A 17,769-nucleotide genomic window follows, 5' to 3' on the forward strand; every position below is an offset into this window, starting at 1 on the left:
ATTCTAACCACAGATAAAAGGTATATATCTTTCTACCTACACTAGCCTCCCTATCATATAAAATTGGTGTAGCATTTATGATGCCCCATGTCAAAAACTAAATAGCTGACATCAGAGAGTTTTGGACAGAAGCAATTCAATAATCATCCTTACAGAATATAGTTGCAAAAGCAAACCAATATCATCTTGGAACAAAGCTCAGCTCAGGGGGGAAAAAAAGCAATGATAATGATCACTTCTAGATACTTCATTAAAAACTCAACTGGTTTTCTGGATTTACTTTGGTTTTGTTGAAAATGTGTCTTAGTAATTTCATGTGAAAACCAAGAAATTGAGTATGTTAAGTTCAACTTAAGGTGAAGCCAATAACGTGTGTGAAATAACATATTTTGAAACATAAATCTACTGTGGAAAATATGAGAAAGAGTCACAGACCTTAATGTTCCTCTCATAGAGTAATAGTTCTTGGCTATAGAGGGTCTTAGCAAAAATTAATTATTTGTGACTATGAATTGACTTACCTGAAGTAAAAGGAAAAGAAAGGTTTCTAAACATACTAGTAATAATATATGTAAACATTTGATAATTAAGATATTGACTAAAGGTCATCTACAAAATATCCAAGCAGAAGAGCTACTTCTCTAACTCTTAAGGTGTAATTGGTCACATATCCAGTAACCTTTCAGACATAAGACTGGAAATGATTTCTCTGTGCCACATTAGTAATGAAGATGTCTTGTCCTTTGAGCAAGATTTTTTAAACTTTGTTTCAGTCAGTTTTTTCACTGCTGTGACCAAAAGGCCTGACAAGAACAATCAGAAAAGGAAAAGAAGTTCAAAAATAATATTAAAGGACTAAACCAAGTTATAAAACTTTACATATTGTACATTCTATTTTTTTTATTCACCTAAAATTCCAAACACACAAACATACTAAGATGAGGATTTGTAAATGCATACATCAAGCAGTTATCAAGGACTGTGTTTGGTAGGTTAGATGTAGGGAGGAGTTTTATATATTCTTTGCATCTTCTGATTTTTTTGGAAATGAATATAAGTTTTTAATAAATAAGAAAATTTAAAAATTAATGTAGTTTTATATACATAAGAGTATTTCAAATAAATCATGTATTTTAAGTGGGGATATAATCATTTCCAAAAAAAGATGAAAAATTGGTTCTTAGGAGTTTATTAAAAAAAAAAAAAAAAACATCTTAGTATTTAATTGCGAGAGAGCCACGGATAGTTCGCAATGCCAAACTTAAATGTACCTAGCCATATGCAGGTAAAGTTAGAGCAATGGGTAAAATCATAGAGTAACATTAAAAAGCCCCCAAAATAAGCTCCCTTGGGGTCAATAATGAAAAAAGTTGAGAAATGCTAAACCAGACCAACATGAAACTTTGTTACCAATTTTCATATAAAGTGTAAAAACCAAAATTTATTTTAAAAAGAGAGAGAAAGAAAGAAAAAATAAAAGAAAAAAAAGAAAAGCCAAAATCATCATTTAACATTTTCTATTTATATTCTTTCTCCCCAAAATGGCAAATATCTCACTCGAAACTGCTGGCTTAGAGACACTCTCAGGCTGACATCAGCAGAAGCAAAGTGAAGTCATTAACAGATTCTCACATCAAACTGGCTCCTCTCAGTAGGTGAAGTCAGATATTTCACTTTAAATGATGATACACTCACTTGGCCATCTTCTCCCATACCTTGATTTCTTTTTTTATAAAATAATAAAAGGCATTTTATATAAAAGAATTATATAACTAGTAACACATGGCCCAGTGTGTATACTCCTGTGACTTTTCACACCAGTGTAATAATCTTCAGGGACACTTATAGTACGTTCCCTGTGGGTCCTCTGTCTTAACTGGTTACTATTCATTGTGGAAAAGTATTATTATTAGGTAGGTTTTTGAAACCCAATATTACATTTGTTGCTACAGCACTGACATCAATAGTGGGTAACGTATGAACTCAGAATCAGGTCATACTTTTAATAGGCTAGAACATTCCAGTCTTTCCAATTTAGTCAGTATTTCTTATTTTACCTTCTGAAAGGAATTCTCTGAAATAAAACAATGCCAATAAACCTTCATTCACTCCTTTATACCAACTCCCAGTTACAACTAACTGCACATGGTTTCCAAGGAGAAACAGTCATAAATGTCAGAATAGTGCAATCAGGCAACATGCTTTCAAAAAAAATCCCAGTATTAAATTGAGCATGCTTTTACAATTACTAGTTTGAAGGACCAAAACAAATTTGTTATATCCCAGGGGATTCAAACAAAGATTAAAAAAAAAATGAGCTAGGATTCTGGGATGGGGTCTCAGCAAAGAAGAGCATGCATATCTTATGGTATCACAAAGCAAATAACAACTCCTTCAAGAATCACCCATCTCATCTTCTGATGACCAAGTCTGCACTTGACTCTGAAGTCAAGCAACACATTCAGGGAATTTGATTATATGGACTTTTTCGAAGGGGAGACAGGAAAAGGTGCTAATGGCCCCCAAGCAAGCACAGAACATTGTGAGCATGTTGGTGGCATCTTCTCCCATACCTTGATTTCTTTTTGAAGATGGGGCTATCGTGAGCATGTTGGTGGCAGAGTTCTGTAAGAATTCGATGACTAATCAATACTTCCATTACCAGATGCTTCTTGGGCACATTTCAGGTGGTTTACATCAGTCAAAACAGCCATTTTAAAAAGGTGGCTTAACAACATATTACAAACATGCTAAGCCCGCAAGTCCAAACCGAACCAAATATTTCAAACACCTTCTTCTTTCTTACCTATTTGAAATTCTCTTGGCTTTCTCTGTATGGATCAGATTTTTGTGATATTGTTTAACTGTGTCATATAACAACAATGTCAAATTGTTGTGATATTTAATTCAATGTCACCACTTTCACTGCTGATGATCAAACAGTTTTGATTATTATTGTTCTTCTGCCTCCTTGGCCCTCCAAAATACCATAGTCCTACCCTATCTGAAGTTTTGTTTCCTGGTGTTTCAGTTACCCATGGTCAATCATAATCCAAAGTAATTAAGTGGAAAATTTTAGATATAAATAATTGACAAGTTTCAAAGAACTTTTATTATAGTATATTGATTATCTTATTTTGCTATTAGTTGTTGCTCTTCATCTTTAACTGTGCTTAGCTTATAGATTAAACTATATCACATATATGTATGTGTTGGAAAAAAACAGCATACAGAGCCTCAGTTCTATATATATTAGAATTATGCTGTCCCTGGGGGGTCTTGAAACTTCTCTGTAGATATCAGAGCTCCCATAATTACAGTATGGTGCTTAGCACCTGGGGACTTGTCAACAGGACAGGGACAAAATGCAGGCACCATGGTGCTGACACCACTTTGCATTAACTGTCCTGATGCTGCCACTGTGCACTTCTTTGGATCTCCAAATGTCAATTGTTCAATCTTTTGTTCATTATCAAAATTGATAGATACTCTCTGAAAACTCTCAAAGAGACATGACATAAAAGAAGTTATTCTCACTAAGAAAAATTCAAGGGATTAGTGGAAAGTGTTCCCATAACAAGCTGTAAATCTGTACTTAATTTCAGGATTTCTATTATCTGACTCATAAAACACTAAAATGGCTATAACAAGAAAACCCAATTTGCTGAAGAAATAGCACACGTTTACATTTTAGCACATTTTTATTTACCTTTATAATCTCCCCTCCAACTGGGCAAGTGTCAAATGGAGTATGAGGTAATGTTTGCACCTAGTCAACAGTCTCAATTCCAGACATCTATAATAAATTTTTTTAAGGCCAAATACTGGTATTGCATACACACCTGGAGTTTGAAATAAGTTATTGTGCTGCCATGCCTCATTCTCAGAATTTGCTAGCACGGGCCAAAGGTGAGGGCTCACCTGAAGACTTGGCCCTCTCTAAGGGCACCAGGTGGCATTTTAAATAGATCTTCCTGCCTGTCCTGTTTAAATTCCACAGTCTTAAGTTGAACCTGCATTTTATCTTTGACAAGTACATCTGACAGAAATGGAGAAGACTTGAGGCCATTTAGTTATTTGATAGTGGATCACAGATCACTCTTACTTTCTGGTATTTGTTCACATCAAGTTTTGTTCTCCTATGATCTCCATTTCCTACTTAGGGATGTGTCCAGAACTATTTCTCTAGGGTATCTCTTCCAAAAGTCATAGACTTCCACAGAAAACCACTGGGTCAGCCTTTACATGGGTGACCAGGGAGGACCCACAGCTAAACCTCAAGGACAATAGTCACTGTAGCCAGGCAGTTAAAAACATGAAATGTGTTTCCTTGAACAACCACTTTCCCCTAGATAGAAAAAGTTGAGAATGTGGGATTGGCACTGTAACATTCCATAAAACACACTCCTGGAAACCTTTCTGCACTCATCATCTCAGAGCCTCCAAGGAATATCCAAGGAGCAAGAAAACTAGGTGCAGATAACCAAATTGTTATTTGTTAGCCATTTGCTTCTGTGTGCATTGCAAAGTGAATTCAAAATCCATTTGAATTTTCCTTCACATATTGAAGAATTTCAAGATAATAAGATCATCTGGAATTCTTGACATTCAGCAATGGGTACTGATCTGCTAAGAGGAACATCACAACAAGGGACTCGGCTTATCACAGTCAGCACAGTTCAGATTCTCCAGGTGTCAGTCTCTACTTCCATGAAACAGAGAGGTTGGTGTTGATAATTAATATAAATAAAAATGTCAGAAGTTACTCATTAAAGAAATCATCAAATGTACCTCAGAACCACCCAGAATTTCATTTTTCTCACTATAAAAATGAAGGGATTGGAGCATATGATCACTTAGGTTGCTTCCCATGTGGTATTTACAGCTTGAGATTGTCCACACACAATCAAGCAACTGATGCAAAGTTGCTCATTCAGAGGAAAAATTATTTTCACTAAGCTGCATCCAAACTCATAAGGCAAGATATTTCTGCATTTTTCCACCCCTTTTCTCCTTTTCTTACACAGTGTGTGCTAATTCTGACTTTGTACCTTAGCTCAAGTATCTCTTTATGTGGTACTCAGAACTATAAGTTATTTTTCAAGATCTTCTTTTCCCTGTGACTGAATCTGCCTACTTAAATTTTATGGTGTGTAGGAACAGAATCACCTTTGTAACTATTGTAAATGATCTTTTTTTTTAAGATACAACAGAAAAAATAGCAAGACTTTTTTATTCACAATAAAAACTTCATGTATTGAAGTTTCATACCTACCAAAGATCTTAGCAATCTCAGTATACAATCTTTTTTCTTTCCTTATTAAGTCAAGAATTTTCACCTCTCACTTAAGGAAATGTTTTATGACTTCTTTTTGGCATAACAAAATTGCCACCATCACTGCTCTTGTGCTTTGAGGTTATTATTAAGAAAAGTTAGGGATGCTTTAGTAAAAGCACTGTGATACTATGGCAGTTAATCTGATATCCAAAACTGACACAAGGATAATTTATACAGCATGGATATACTGGACAAAGGGGTGACTCAAGTCCTGGACAGAGTAGAGCAGATGTAAATGATCTTCCAAGTTATCTAGTGTTAATGTTTTAACATTGTAACATTTAATGTTTTAAATCTTTTAAAACATGCTTCAGTCATGAGAAGCAGGTAAGAAGCTCCTGTGGCGATTGCATTGTTGATTCAAAATTTTTATTAAACATCAGCTCAAAAAGATAACAAGATATCAGAGGGGATACTCAAGCAGGCACTGAAAGTTTAAATTGTTTGCCAATCTTTTGCACATTTCAGCAACTAACCAAATTCCATCTTCTCATGTCTAAGTAGACAAGAAACATACGTGGTGAGTTCCTTCCAAATAGGTGTGCGCCATTCTCTTTCCATAAGCTACCTTCTCACATAAATGGCAGGAATTATTACCATCCTCATTTGACAAACAGGAAAATTGGTTTTGAGTATGTAAGTAACATCTAAAATGATAAAAGCAGGTGAAGTTAAGGTTAAGACTTGACTTCTGTCCTCCAAACTCACATCATTAAGGAAGAGTCTAAATCAGAACTAGACTGTAGACACCAAAAGTCCCTCCAAAGGAAGAAATTACCTAAATGATGTGAAAATGCCCAATTACCATCCAAAGAATGGGCTTATTTCTCAGAATCATGCAGGTGTGTGGACATTCTAGAAGACAATTTGATAAGGTGTTCAAAAATTAATCTCTCATTTGCACTTCTAGAAATAAATTTTCTGGAAATGGTCATCAAATATGTTCCTCATAATAATGTTTATATTAGAAAAGTGTATCAATTATACACTGTATATACACACACTTATAAAACCCCATAATGGAATGTAATACAATCCTTAGAGTTAAAAGTTATAAGAAAAAGATATTCAAAAGACAGTAAGAAAGGAGGGAAAGCAAGCATTTATACAAAACAGCAAAGGTAATTTCATCTGATTTAGTCCATCCAACTTAATAGATGGCTGAGAAAAAAAGATAACAGATTAAACTAATCAGTTGGTCAGCCAAGTATTACAAAGGATGTTACACCTGCTCACAATACAATCCAGGTGCTATGAGTGCTTCATTTCATCCCTTATGTCTTTCTGTATTCTGAATTGGGTATCCCTTTTATAATTAGGAAAAAAACTATTTTAATTTTGCAAAGGTAAAAGAACTTGGCCATCACCAAAGTAAATTTTGAGAATGGTTCTTAAATGCTTATTTAAAAATGGACCACCTATGGCTTTGAAAATAATATTCAATTAACTTAAATTATCAATTAAAAATTCTAGTATTCCTTAAACACTTACATTTAAGTTATAAATCTCACTATCAATTTATAAACCAAGTAATATATTGATTAAATCTGGTCTCACATTAACAAGATCACAAACATTTCAAACTGATTTTTTAATTTATTTTTTAAAAAAATAAATGACAGCAGAATGCATTACAATTCCTATTACACTTATACAGCACAATTTTTCATATCTCTGGTTGTATATAAAGTATGTTGACACCAATTCATGTCTTCATTCATGTACTTTGGATAATGATGTCTATTACATTCCACCACCATCCTTGTTAATCCCCTGCCCCCTCCTTTTCCCTCCCACCTTTCATCCCTATCTAGAATTCATCTATACCTCCCATGCCCCCCCTCCCTATCTCACTATGAGTCAGCCTCTTATATCAGAGAAAACATTCAGCATTTGTTTTTTGGGGATGGGCTAACTTCACTTAGCCTTATCTTCTCCAATGCCATCCAATTAAGTGCAAATGCCATGACTTTATTTTCTTTTATTGCTGAGTAAAATTTCATTGTGTATATATGCCAAATTTTTTTATCCACTCATCCACTGAAGGGCATCTAGGTTGGCTCCACAGTTTAGCTATTGTGAATTGTGCTGCTATAAGCATTGATGTGGCTGTGTCCCTGTAGTATGCTATTTTTTAAGTCTTTTGGGTATAGACCAAGGAGAGGGAAAGCTGGGTCAAATGGTGGTTCCATTTCCGTATTTCCAAGGAATCTTCACACTGCTTTCCATATTGGCTGCACCAATTTGCAGTCCCACCAGCAGTGGATGAGTGTGCCTTTTTCCCCACATCCTCACCAACACTTAAAGTTGTTTGTCTTCATAATAACTGCCATTCTGACTGAAGTAAGATGATATCTTATAGTAGTTTTGATTTGCATTTCTCTAATTGCTAGAGATGATGAACATTTTTTTCATTTATTTGTTGATTGATTGTGTATCCTTTTCTGAGAAGTGTCTGTTCAGGTCCTTGGCTCATTTGTTGATTGGGTTTTTTGTTTTGGCAGTGTTTAGCTTTTTAGTTCTTTATATACCCTAGAGATTAATGCTCTATCTGATGTGTGAGGGGTAAAAATTTGCTCCCAGGATGTAGGCTCTCTGTTCACCTCACAGATTGTTTCTTTTGCTGAGAAGAAACTTTTTAGTTTGATTTCATCCCATTTATTGATTCTTGGTTTTAATTCTTGTGTGATAGGAGTCTTATTAAGGAAGTTGGGGCTAATCCCATATGATAAAGATTAGGGCCTACTTTTTCTTCTATTAGATACAGAGTCTCTGGTTTAATTCTTAGGTCCTTGATCCACTTTGAGTTGAGTTTTGTGCATGGTGATAGATAAGAGTTTAATTTCATTTTGTTGCCAACATCATTCTAAATGGAGAAAAATTAAAGGCATTTCCTCTAAAAACTGGAACAAGACAGGGATGCCCTCTTTCACCACTTCTATTCAACAAAGTTCCGGAAACACTGGGCAGAACAATTAGACAGATAGTGCTAATTTAAGTTCTTCTTTTCCTATACATATCAAAAAATTAATGTGATATGTATAGGAAAAGAAGAACTTAAATTAGCACTATTTGCAGACGATTTGATTCTATACCTAGAAGACCCCCCAAAAAAAAACTCCACCAGAAAACTTCTAGAACTAGTAAATGAATTCAGCAAAGTAGCAGATAAAAAATCAACACCCATAAATCAAAGGCATTTCTGTATATCAGTAACAAATCCTTGAGAAGGAAAACTAAACCATTTAAAATAACCTCAAATAAAATAAGATACTTGGGAATCAACTTAACAAACGAGGTGAAAGATCTATAAAATAGAAAACTACAGAACCCTAAAGAAAGAAATCAAAGAACACCTTAGAGGATGGAAAAATCTTCCTTGCTCTTGGATAGGCAGAATTAATATTATCAAAATGACCATACTACCAAAAGCACTATACAGATTTAATGCAATTCTGATCAAAATTCCAATGGCATTCCTCACAGAAATAGAAAAAGCAATCATGAAATTCATCTGGAAAAATAAGAGACTCAGAATAGCTAAAGCAATCCTTAGCAGGAAGAGTGAAGCAGGTGACATCACTATAACAAACCTAAAACTATACTACAGAGCAATAGTAACAAAAACAGCATGGTTTTGGCACCAAAACAGACTGGTAGACCAATGGTACGGAATAGAGGACACATAGACTAACCCACAAATTTACAATTACCATATATTAGACAAAAGTGCCAAAAACATGCATTGGAGAAAAGATAGCATCTTCAACAAATGGAGTTGGGAAAACTGGAAATCCATATGCATCATACTCATTTTTAAAGCTTAATTATGGAATTAGAAAACAACAGCTTCAAATGCCCAACAAACAAAATGTTCCTGAGCTATTAAATAAATCTGATTAGACACTTTTATGGTATACTTAACAGTCTAGTTCTGTCTATAAATTTAACAAAATTACCATATCACATTCCAATTTAAAAGTCTCAAATTTTAAAATAAGTTATACATTTAAAATTATGATCTCAAGTCCAATCAATTATATAACACTAAATTCTCTTAAGTATTAACAAAGACTTTAAAACCTAAACACATGTAAATTTTATTCTCAAATGTCGTTCAAAGCCGGGCATGACAGCACATGCCTGTATTTCCAGCAGCTCTGGAAGCTGAGGCAGGAGGATGGCCAGTTCAAAGCCAGCCTCAGCAAAAGCAAGGCACTAAGCAACACAGTGAGACCCTGTCTCTAAATACAATATAAAACAGGGCTGAGATGTGGCTCAATGGTTGAGTGCCCCTGAGCTCAATCTTTGGTATACCCCCCCCCAAAATGTAATGCAAATATTTAATGCAATGCATGTATTTATTTATTTATTTATTTTGACTGGGTCTCACTAAGCTTCTGAGGCTGGCCTTGATTTTGTGATCCTCCTGCCTCAACCTCCCAAGTCACTAGGATTATAAGTATGCACCATCATGTCTGGCTAATTTATTTTTTGTTGTTAATTGTTATAGTCAATACTAAACTTCCAAGGGTTAAATGACATACCTATCTAATAAGGAAGAGTTTCTCAATCCTGGCTACACATTAAAATCACCTAGAATTCTTTAAAGGTTGTGTGGCAGGAGAGGGGTGACACAATATCTAGAGTCAATCTAACCAATTTACTTCAATCTCTGTGGATGATTTTCTTACTCAGAGATATTCAGGTGATAGCAATAAGGTAGAAAACCTCTGGTCTAAGGAAATGATACCATCCCAAGGAAAGAACTGGCACTAGTATATTGTGGTAAATAGTAATAAACTGGAATTGCTTGATTATTTTGAAAAATATTTCAAGGCTGGCCACAAGACTGCATATTCCGCATGAAACTGAGACGAGTCCCTTAAAATATTTCATTCCCTACAAATGTAATCAGGTTACACATTAACTGATCCTGTCGCTTGAATTGAGTCTACAATCCCACACACTCTGATAGTCTATTTCCTGCCTGGTTTTAGTCTTAAATCTATTCATAGTTTTCCTGTTTGACAGGACACAACTTTTACATATTTAAATGATATTTGATAAAACGTTGTTCATGGCTTTATCCCAAAACTAATGTCATTGTCAATAGTGAATATGTATAACCAGAAGGATCAGGGAAACTCCAAGGGAAACTGTCAGACAGAATGGAAGAAGACTGGTATTTAAAGTAAATAATTTTGCATATGGAAAATATAAAAGCAAATAGTCTGATTTATTTGTGAATGATATCTCTTCTGAGATCATCTGAGCATCAAGCCAGATTACCTCAAGGGCATTTACTAACCCCTCACATTCAAGCACTTATTACTTGAGCTAGCCAAAGTCCAGGAAATGGCTGCCCAGAGCAGCTACAGCCTAATGGTAAGGGTGACTTAGAACTAAACATTCACCCATTACTTAAGAGGTTCTAGGGACTGCAGAGAAAGATTCCTTGGTAACTAATAGAGCAGAAGAAAAATTATAAACAGAACCTGTATTTAAAAATATGTGGTCATACATTGGATCTTAAAAATACTTGTACCCCAAATGTAAGCAGCTTGAGAAGGTCAAGAAACCTCAATCCATACATATATAGAGGAGGTTTTCAATGGTAGTACCCTTAGGTACCTGGCTGAAGAAAATGAAAAGCCTATCCAAATAATAGCACATTCATCCTCAACCATAACAATGGTTCATGTGAATAATTTTCAAGATTGATGACAAGGTAGCAGTCAAAATTAATGATACATACAAAGAAATATGGTGACATGAGCAAAAATCAGCACAAAAATACAAGCAAGAAGAGACCTATGGAGACTTTAGAGATTTAAATAGCCAAAATAACCATAAGTCCCAAGCTTAGTGACATAAATGGCAATCTTGAAAACATCTCCATGCAATAGGGAATCATAAAAATGAGCAATCCTAGTCAATTCAGGCTATTATAACAGAATAGATTTGGTGGCTTAAACAACATTTACTTCTCATAGTTCTGGAGGACAAGAAGTCCAGGTTCATGAGATGGGCTGATTACTGGTGTCTTGTGAGGACCTTCTTCCTGGTTTGCAGATAGTCATCCCATTGAATTCTCAGATGGATGAGAGAATATTCATCTCTTCATGTTTATTTTGATAAGGGCACTAACCCTACTCACGAGGCCTCCACCCGCTTAAAGGCCCCATTTCTCAACGTCATTATCACATTGACAATTATGATTTCAACACATGAAGTTTGGAGGGACACAACCATTCAGCCCATATCAGTGACAAAAAGGATTAAAAAGAGTCAAAGTGTTAAGTTCTAGAATTTAAAAACATAATTACCAAAAATAAATAAATCAATAAATAGTTATGTTTGCTAAACAGAAAAGAGAATTGGTAAATAGGAAAACAGAGAAAAACAGACTGGCCAGAAAGTGATGTAGAAAGACAAAAAGATGAAAAATAGAATCTGTTAGAAATTACAGCACATAGGTAGGACAGAGAAATAAAAAATGATACACTGAAGAATGCAAGAAGAACAGTTTCACATTACCAATTTTACCCTCTCCCAAGCCCATGCATTACGGTACAAAACTGATATCCTCCATATGGGGTTGGTGAGTGAGGTCACAACATGATGTCACTGTAGACTACAATACTAGGCCTACTCCAGTGAATCCCAGCATGAGGACAACTCCAGTAGTCCTAAGCTTCAGATCAGTCTTCACATCCCTACACACCAGGCAGAAGGGCCATCTACCCATTAACCCAGATAATAGGCTGATCTACCCAAGGACTCCAACAGGGCTCCAACAGTGAGCTTGCCCTCAGATGCTAACAGCTGGCCCATCCTGAATATCTAGATGGACTGATTAATGAAGGATTTCTTGAGTTGAAGCCATTCTGGAACACCGGAAAGAGGTACCTATTTCTTTAAATGCACAGATGCCAAGGCCAAAGGATCATGGATATGAAGGAAATGCCACCATCAAAGAAACAAATTAAAACACCTGTAACACTATGGAAATGCTTGATGAAGAATTCGAAATTATTTCAAGAAAGCTCACTGAGCTATAAGAGAACACAGGCAAAACAACAATGCCAGGGAAATAATAAACAAAACCTGAAGTTTACTAAAGTAAGAAATATTTTTAAAGAACCAAACAAAACTCTAGAGTTGAAAAATAAGGAAAGCCTAAAGAATTTATGGAATACCATCAGGCACAATACCATCATTATAACATGTATTATAATATATGTATTGTAATATTTCCAGATTAAAAAAAAGAGGAGGAAGAGAAAAGATCAGAAAAAAATATTTCAAGAAATAATGGCTGAAAGCTTCCCAAGTTGGGGGAAAGATGGATATTCAGGTTTGTGTATCTCAAAAGTCTTCAACAGGTTCAGCCCAAAGAAGACTTCACCAACACATACTGTCAAAATCAAAGAGAATTTTAAAAGTAGCAAGAGAAAAGACACTTGTCACATACAAGGTAACCCCCTTAAGAACCATCAGTGGATATCTCGGCAGAAAACCCACAAATCAGGAAAGAAAGTGTGACATATACTAAAATGTTGAAATAGTAAAATTGCCAACCAAGAATATCTAACCAGTCTTAGGTGTCCTTCCAAGTTGTTAACAATAAAATGTTGACTATTATAACCAAAAAATGTTTTATGTAACCCCATGTAGCCACAAAGAAAAGCCTATAGTAGAAACACACAAAAGAAAGGAAGTAAAGCATACCACTGCAGAATAGCATCAGATCACAAGGGAAATAGTAAGAAAAAAAGAACTAAGAAACTACCAAAAAAAATCAGAAAATAAGTGAAATGATGGCAGTGGTAATAATAACTTTACATTTAATGGACTAAATTCTCCAATCAGAAGACACAAAGTTGTTGATAAAAAAAAAAAAGACTGAACTACATGTTTCCTACAAGAGACTCACTTCAGCTTTAAGAATACGCTCAGATTCTGAGCAGAGGTGATGTGTGAACGGTGATGAAAGTAAGGGATGAAAAAAGATATTTAATACAAATAGAAACCTAATGAGAGCAGGAATACAGATATAAATATCAGCCAAAACAGACTTTTTAAGTAAAAGACTATAACAAAAAACAAAGCAGGTTTTTTCATAATGATAAAGTGGTCAAGTCATCAAGAAGATATAATAACCATAATCTATGATTCATTTATATATATATATATATACACACACCCAATACCAGAACACCTAAGTATATAAAGCAAAATATTAATAAACTGAAGGGAGAAATAGCAGTACAGAAAAAGTAGAGAATTAAAAATATCCCACTTGAATAGGTCTTCCAAAGATCTCAAAGGAGCACTTGTCTTGAGCTGAATTTTAGATCAAAAAGATCTAATAGATCCACAGAGTATTCTAACCAGCAATAGGAGTTCCTATTCAAGAGTACATAAAACACTCTCATAATAGATTATATCTTGGACCCCACCACACACTGCCTTTTTCTTTTTCTCTCTCAACAAACTTAAGACATAATATCAGACATTTTTCCAACCACATTGGTATGAAAGTAGAAATCAATAATAGAAAGGGAACTGGAAAAAATTGTACTGCAAATTAAACACATTCCAAAATAAGCAATGGATCAAAGAAGATATCAAAGAGAAAGTTTAAAATAGCCTAAGATGAACAAAAATGGAAACATACCAAAAATTTACAGGATGCACAAAAACTCAGAAGGAAGTTTGCAGCAATAAACACCTACATTAAGAAAAAAGAAAGTGCTCCAATAAACAACCTAACTTTGTACCTCAAGGAACTATAAAAAGAACACAGTCTAAAGTTAGCAGAAGGAAGGAAATAATAAAATTGGAAAAAAAATGAAATGAAATAGAAACTAGAAAAACAATATGAAAGATCAATGAGGCTGAACTGATTTTTGGGAGATGTAAACAAAATTGACAAATTTTTAGGTAGACTAGGAAAAAAAATACAAGACTCTAAATCCTAAATAAAAGAGGAGACATTACAACATATACCACAGAAATGCAAAGGATCATAAGAGACTACTATGTAAAACTACATGCCAACACATTGGGTTACCTAGAAGAAATGCAAAATTTCCTAGAAACCTGGAACTAGGACTAAATCTTAGAGAAATAGATAATTCTAAAAGACCAATAGAGAATTAGGAGATTCAATCAATAATCTAAAATCTTCCAACAAAGAAAATCCCAGAATCAAATGGCTTGAGCTGGGAAAGTCTATCAAACATTTAAAAAACTAATGCCAATCTTTTTCAAAATCTTCCAAAAAATTGAAAAGCAAGCACCTTTGTTTTGTGTTGCTATAACAAATACATGAGATTAAGTACCTTATTTAGCTCATAGTTCTCCATGTTAGAGAGCATGGTATTGGCATCCTGGCAAGGGGCCCCCTGTTTGTGTTATAACAGGAGAAAAATCAGAAGGGAACCAACTGGATACAGAAGAGATCATGTGGTAAGACAGAAAACAACATGTTGGGGAGAGGCCAGGCTTGCTGTTTAATTGACAGCCTGTTTTCAGGAGAACTAACTCCATCCTGGGTGAACTACCTTTGTTGCTTCCAAGGGTAGTGCCCCCTTGACCCAACTGCCTTCTATTAGGTTCTACCTCTTCAAAGTTCCACCACTTCAACATCACCACACTGCAGACCAGGCTAGCAGCACAGGATACTTTGAGGGACACATTCAAATCATATCTAGACTATAGTAGGAGGGAGCACTTCTAAGCTCATTTCATGAGGCCAGCAATACTGATACAATGGCCAGACAAGGACACTACATGAAAAGAAATTACAAGGCCAATATCCCAGATGAACACAGATGTAACATACCTCAACAGAATACTCACAAATTAAATTCAACTGCAGGTTAGACAGATCACAGACCGTGACGAGTAGGATTTATCCCTGGGATGTTAGTGTGTTTCAATAAGTGCAAATTAATAAATATGATATACCACATTAACAGAACAAAAGCTAAAAGTCACATGACCATCTGACAAAATTCAAAATCCTGTCATGATGAAAACTTTCAACAAACTAGGAGCTTCAATGTAATGAAGGTTAGGTGACAAGCCTACAACTACAACTTCCACAAAGAAGAGCTGAAAGTTTTCCTTCCAGAACAAAGAAGACAATAAGGATGCCCATTCTTGCCACTTCCATTCAATATAATAGTTACAGCCAAAATAATCAGGCATGAAAAATAAAAGTTATTCAGATCAGGAATAAAGAAGTAAATTGTCTAGTTTGCAAATGACATGATTTTATAGGTACACAGAAAGCCATAAAGACACCACCAAAAAAAAAAAAAAACTGTTAGAACTAATAAACTCAGAAAACCTGCAGAATAGAAAAATTTCTATGCAAAATCCATTTGTGTTTCTTTTTTTAATGTTTATTTTTTAGTTTTTTTTTTAGGTGGACACAATATCTCTGTTTTATTTTTATGTGGTGCTGAGGATAGAACCCAGTGCCTCACCCTTGCCAGGCGAGCACACTAACACTTGAGCCACATCCTGAGCCCCAAAATCCAGTTGTGTTTCTATCACTATCAACCAACTATCCTAAAAAGACATTAAAACAATCCTAGATACAATTGTATCAGAAAGAATACAAACAAATTTTTACTTAGAGGAAAAATTCTGGAGATTCAATGTATACATAGTGACTATAGTTAATAATACTGAATTGTATACTTGAAAATAAGTAAGAGAATAAAATTTTAATCTTCTTACCAAACACACAAGAAAGTTAATGACCAATGGTGCATGCCTGTAATCCCAGTAGCTTGGGAGACTGGGGTCAGAGGATCACAAGTTCAAAGCCAGCCTCAGCAACTTAGTAAAGTCATAAGCAACCTAGCCAGAACCTGTCTCTAAATAAAAATATAAAAAGGGCCAGGGATGTGGTTCAGAGACTAAGTGTTCCTGGGTTCAATCCCCGGTATCCAACCCCCTCCCAAAAGTCAATGAGTATATTAATTTGCTTGATAGTAGTAATCATTTATATATCTAAATATATATCACATTTATATATTAAAACACAATTTTTATTTACCCATTATACCTCAATAAATCTAGAAAAAAAGTAAATAAAATTTTCAACAATAAAAGAAAAAGATATGGAGAATACAGGGAAAAGGTTTTATCTAATTCTGACTAGAATTCCAGAAGCAAAATGCACATAAAATGTGCTTTAAATTGGTTTCTCCCTTCATAAAATAAGAAAGGTATGATTTCCTCCTAAGCAGTGGTCACATTTAAGTAGTTAAAATGTGTCTGGAGAGGCATATTCAAGTACGCAGGCAGAAGAACCACTAAAATATAACTAGGATTTATAATGTAAAATTGAATAAAAGCTTCAGTTAGTTAAATTTGCAGACCTACTTAAATTTGGCCACACTTCAAAAATATCTGTTGACATGGAAAAAATTACCTTAATAAAGTCATATAAATGTTTACTTTTCCAGCAATAGTATTTTGTAGATTAAGGATTGTTCTTTTAAAATTTTATACTCAGGTCAATTTAGTTATGTTCAGATTCTAAGACTTCTAATTAACTATGACTATGTGTGCCCTAGATTTAAAAGTCCATTTAAGTCAGAATTAAAGGAGCCTTGATAGTTTACAGGTACTTGGATGCTGAGAAGCCAAAACAAATTTAAGTCACAAAACTGCTCACTCGTTTGCAATCTGAAGGAATTTGTTCCTGTCAGATGAGAGAGACAAGGAACTCTGTTTTCAATGGCAATAGCTGGCTTCAGAAAAGAAGTTTGTTTTTATGTTCAAAGGATACTTGGCAGTTTGCTTGACTCCTTTGGCACATTTACCTCATTCCCCCTAATCTTTTGAAAAAAAAAAAAACAGTGCTCTGATGCTTCATTTTATTTTCTCAAAGCTGATTGCCCTTCACAAAACAAATCACAATAGGCTATATTTCAGAAATTAAAGCTTTGATATATAATTATTTACATTTGCATATGCATATGCGCAAATAACTCTACACATACTAATAACCACATTTACTTAACAGCAAATGTATATGGAAATGTGTAGGAAAAGTTCTATCATTGAAAGCCAGGTGGTATATCTCTAATTGTACACATAAGCTTCATTTACCATTTTCTATAGTCCAAGGTCTTTCCTAGTTACATTAGTGTTGACTCCTACCTTAAAAACATGGAGTTTCACAGAGAAGACACAGCAGACATTTCTGCTAAGTGCAATGGCAGAGGCACATATAGGCAAGTGCAGAGAATGGAGGAGTGCCCAGTGTCAGCTGAGTCCAGTCCAGCCTAACGGGCTGATGGGAACAAAACTAGTTTGATACCTGCCCCCTCCCCCAAGAGGACAATGCATGAGATTGTCACAAAAGAGTGAGAAGGAAGGCATCAAAAAGGGAAATAGGA

At 34.8% G+C, this 17,769-nt stretch overlaps 1 protein-coding gene across 1 annotated transcript in view; it reads right to left on the reverse strand.

Annotated features, from left to right (window-relative positions):
* LOC308639959 (uncharacterized protein) overlaps positions 1 to 17,769 on the reverse strand; it is a 459,919-nt gene that overhangs the window by 382,597 nt on the left and 59,553 nt on the right. The window contains exon 2 of the mRNA XM_081278364.1: positions 2,574 to 2,625. The gene's annotated coding sequence lies outside the window, so the exon portion shown is untranslated. The remainder of the gene's footprint in view (positions 1 to 2,573; positions 2,626 to 17,769) is intronic.

This window comes from Spermophilus citellus (genome assembly GCF_964194105.1).
Source record: "Spermophilus citellus genome assembly, chromosome: 2".
Lineage (NCBI taxonomy): Eukaryota > Metazoa > Chordata > Mammalia > Rodentia > Sciuridae > Spermophilus > Spermophilus citellus.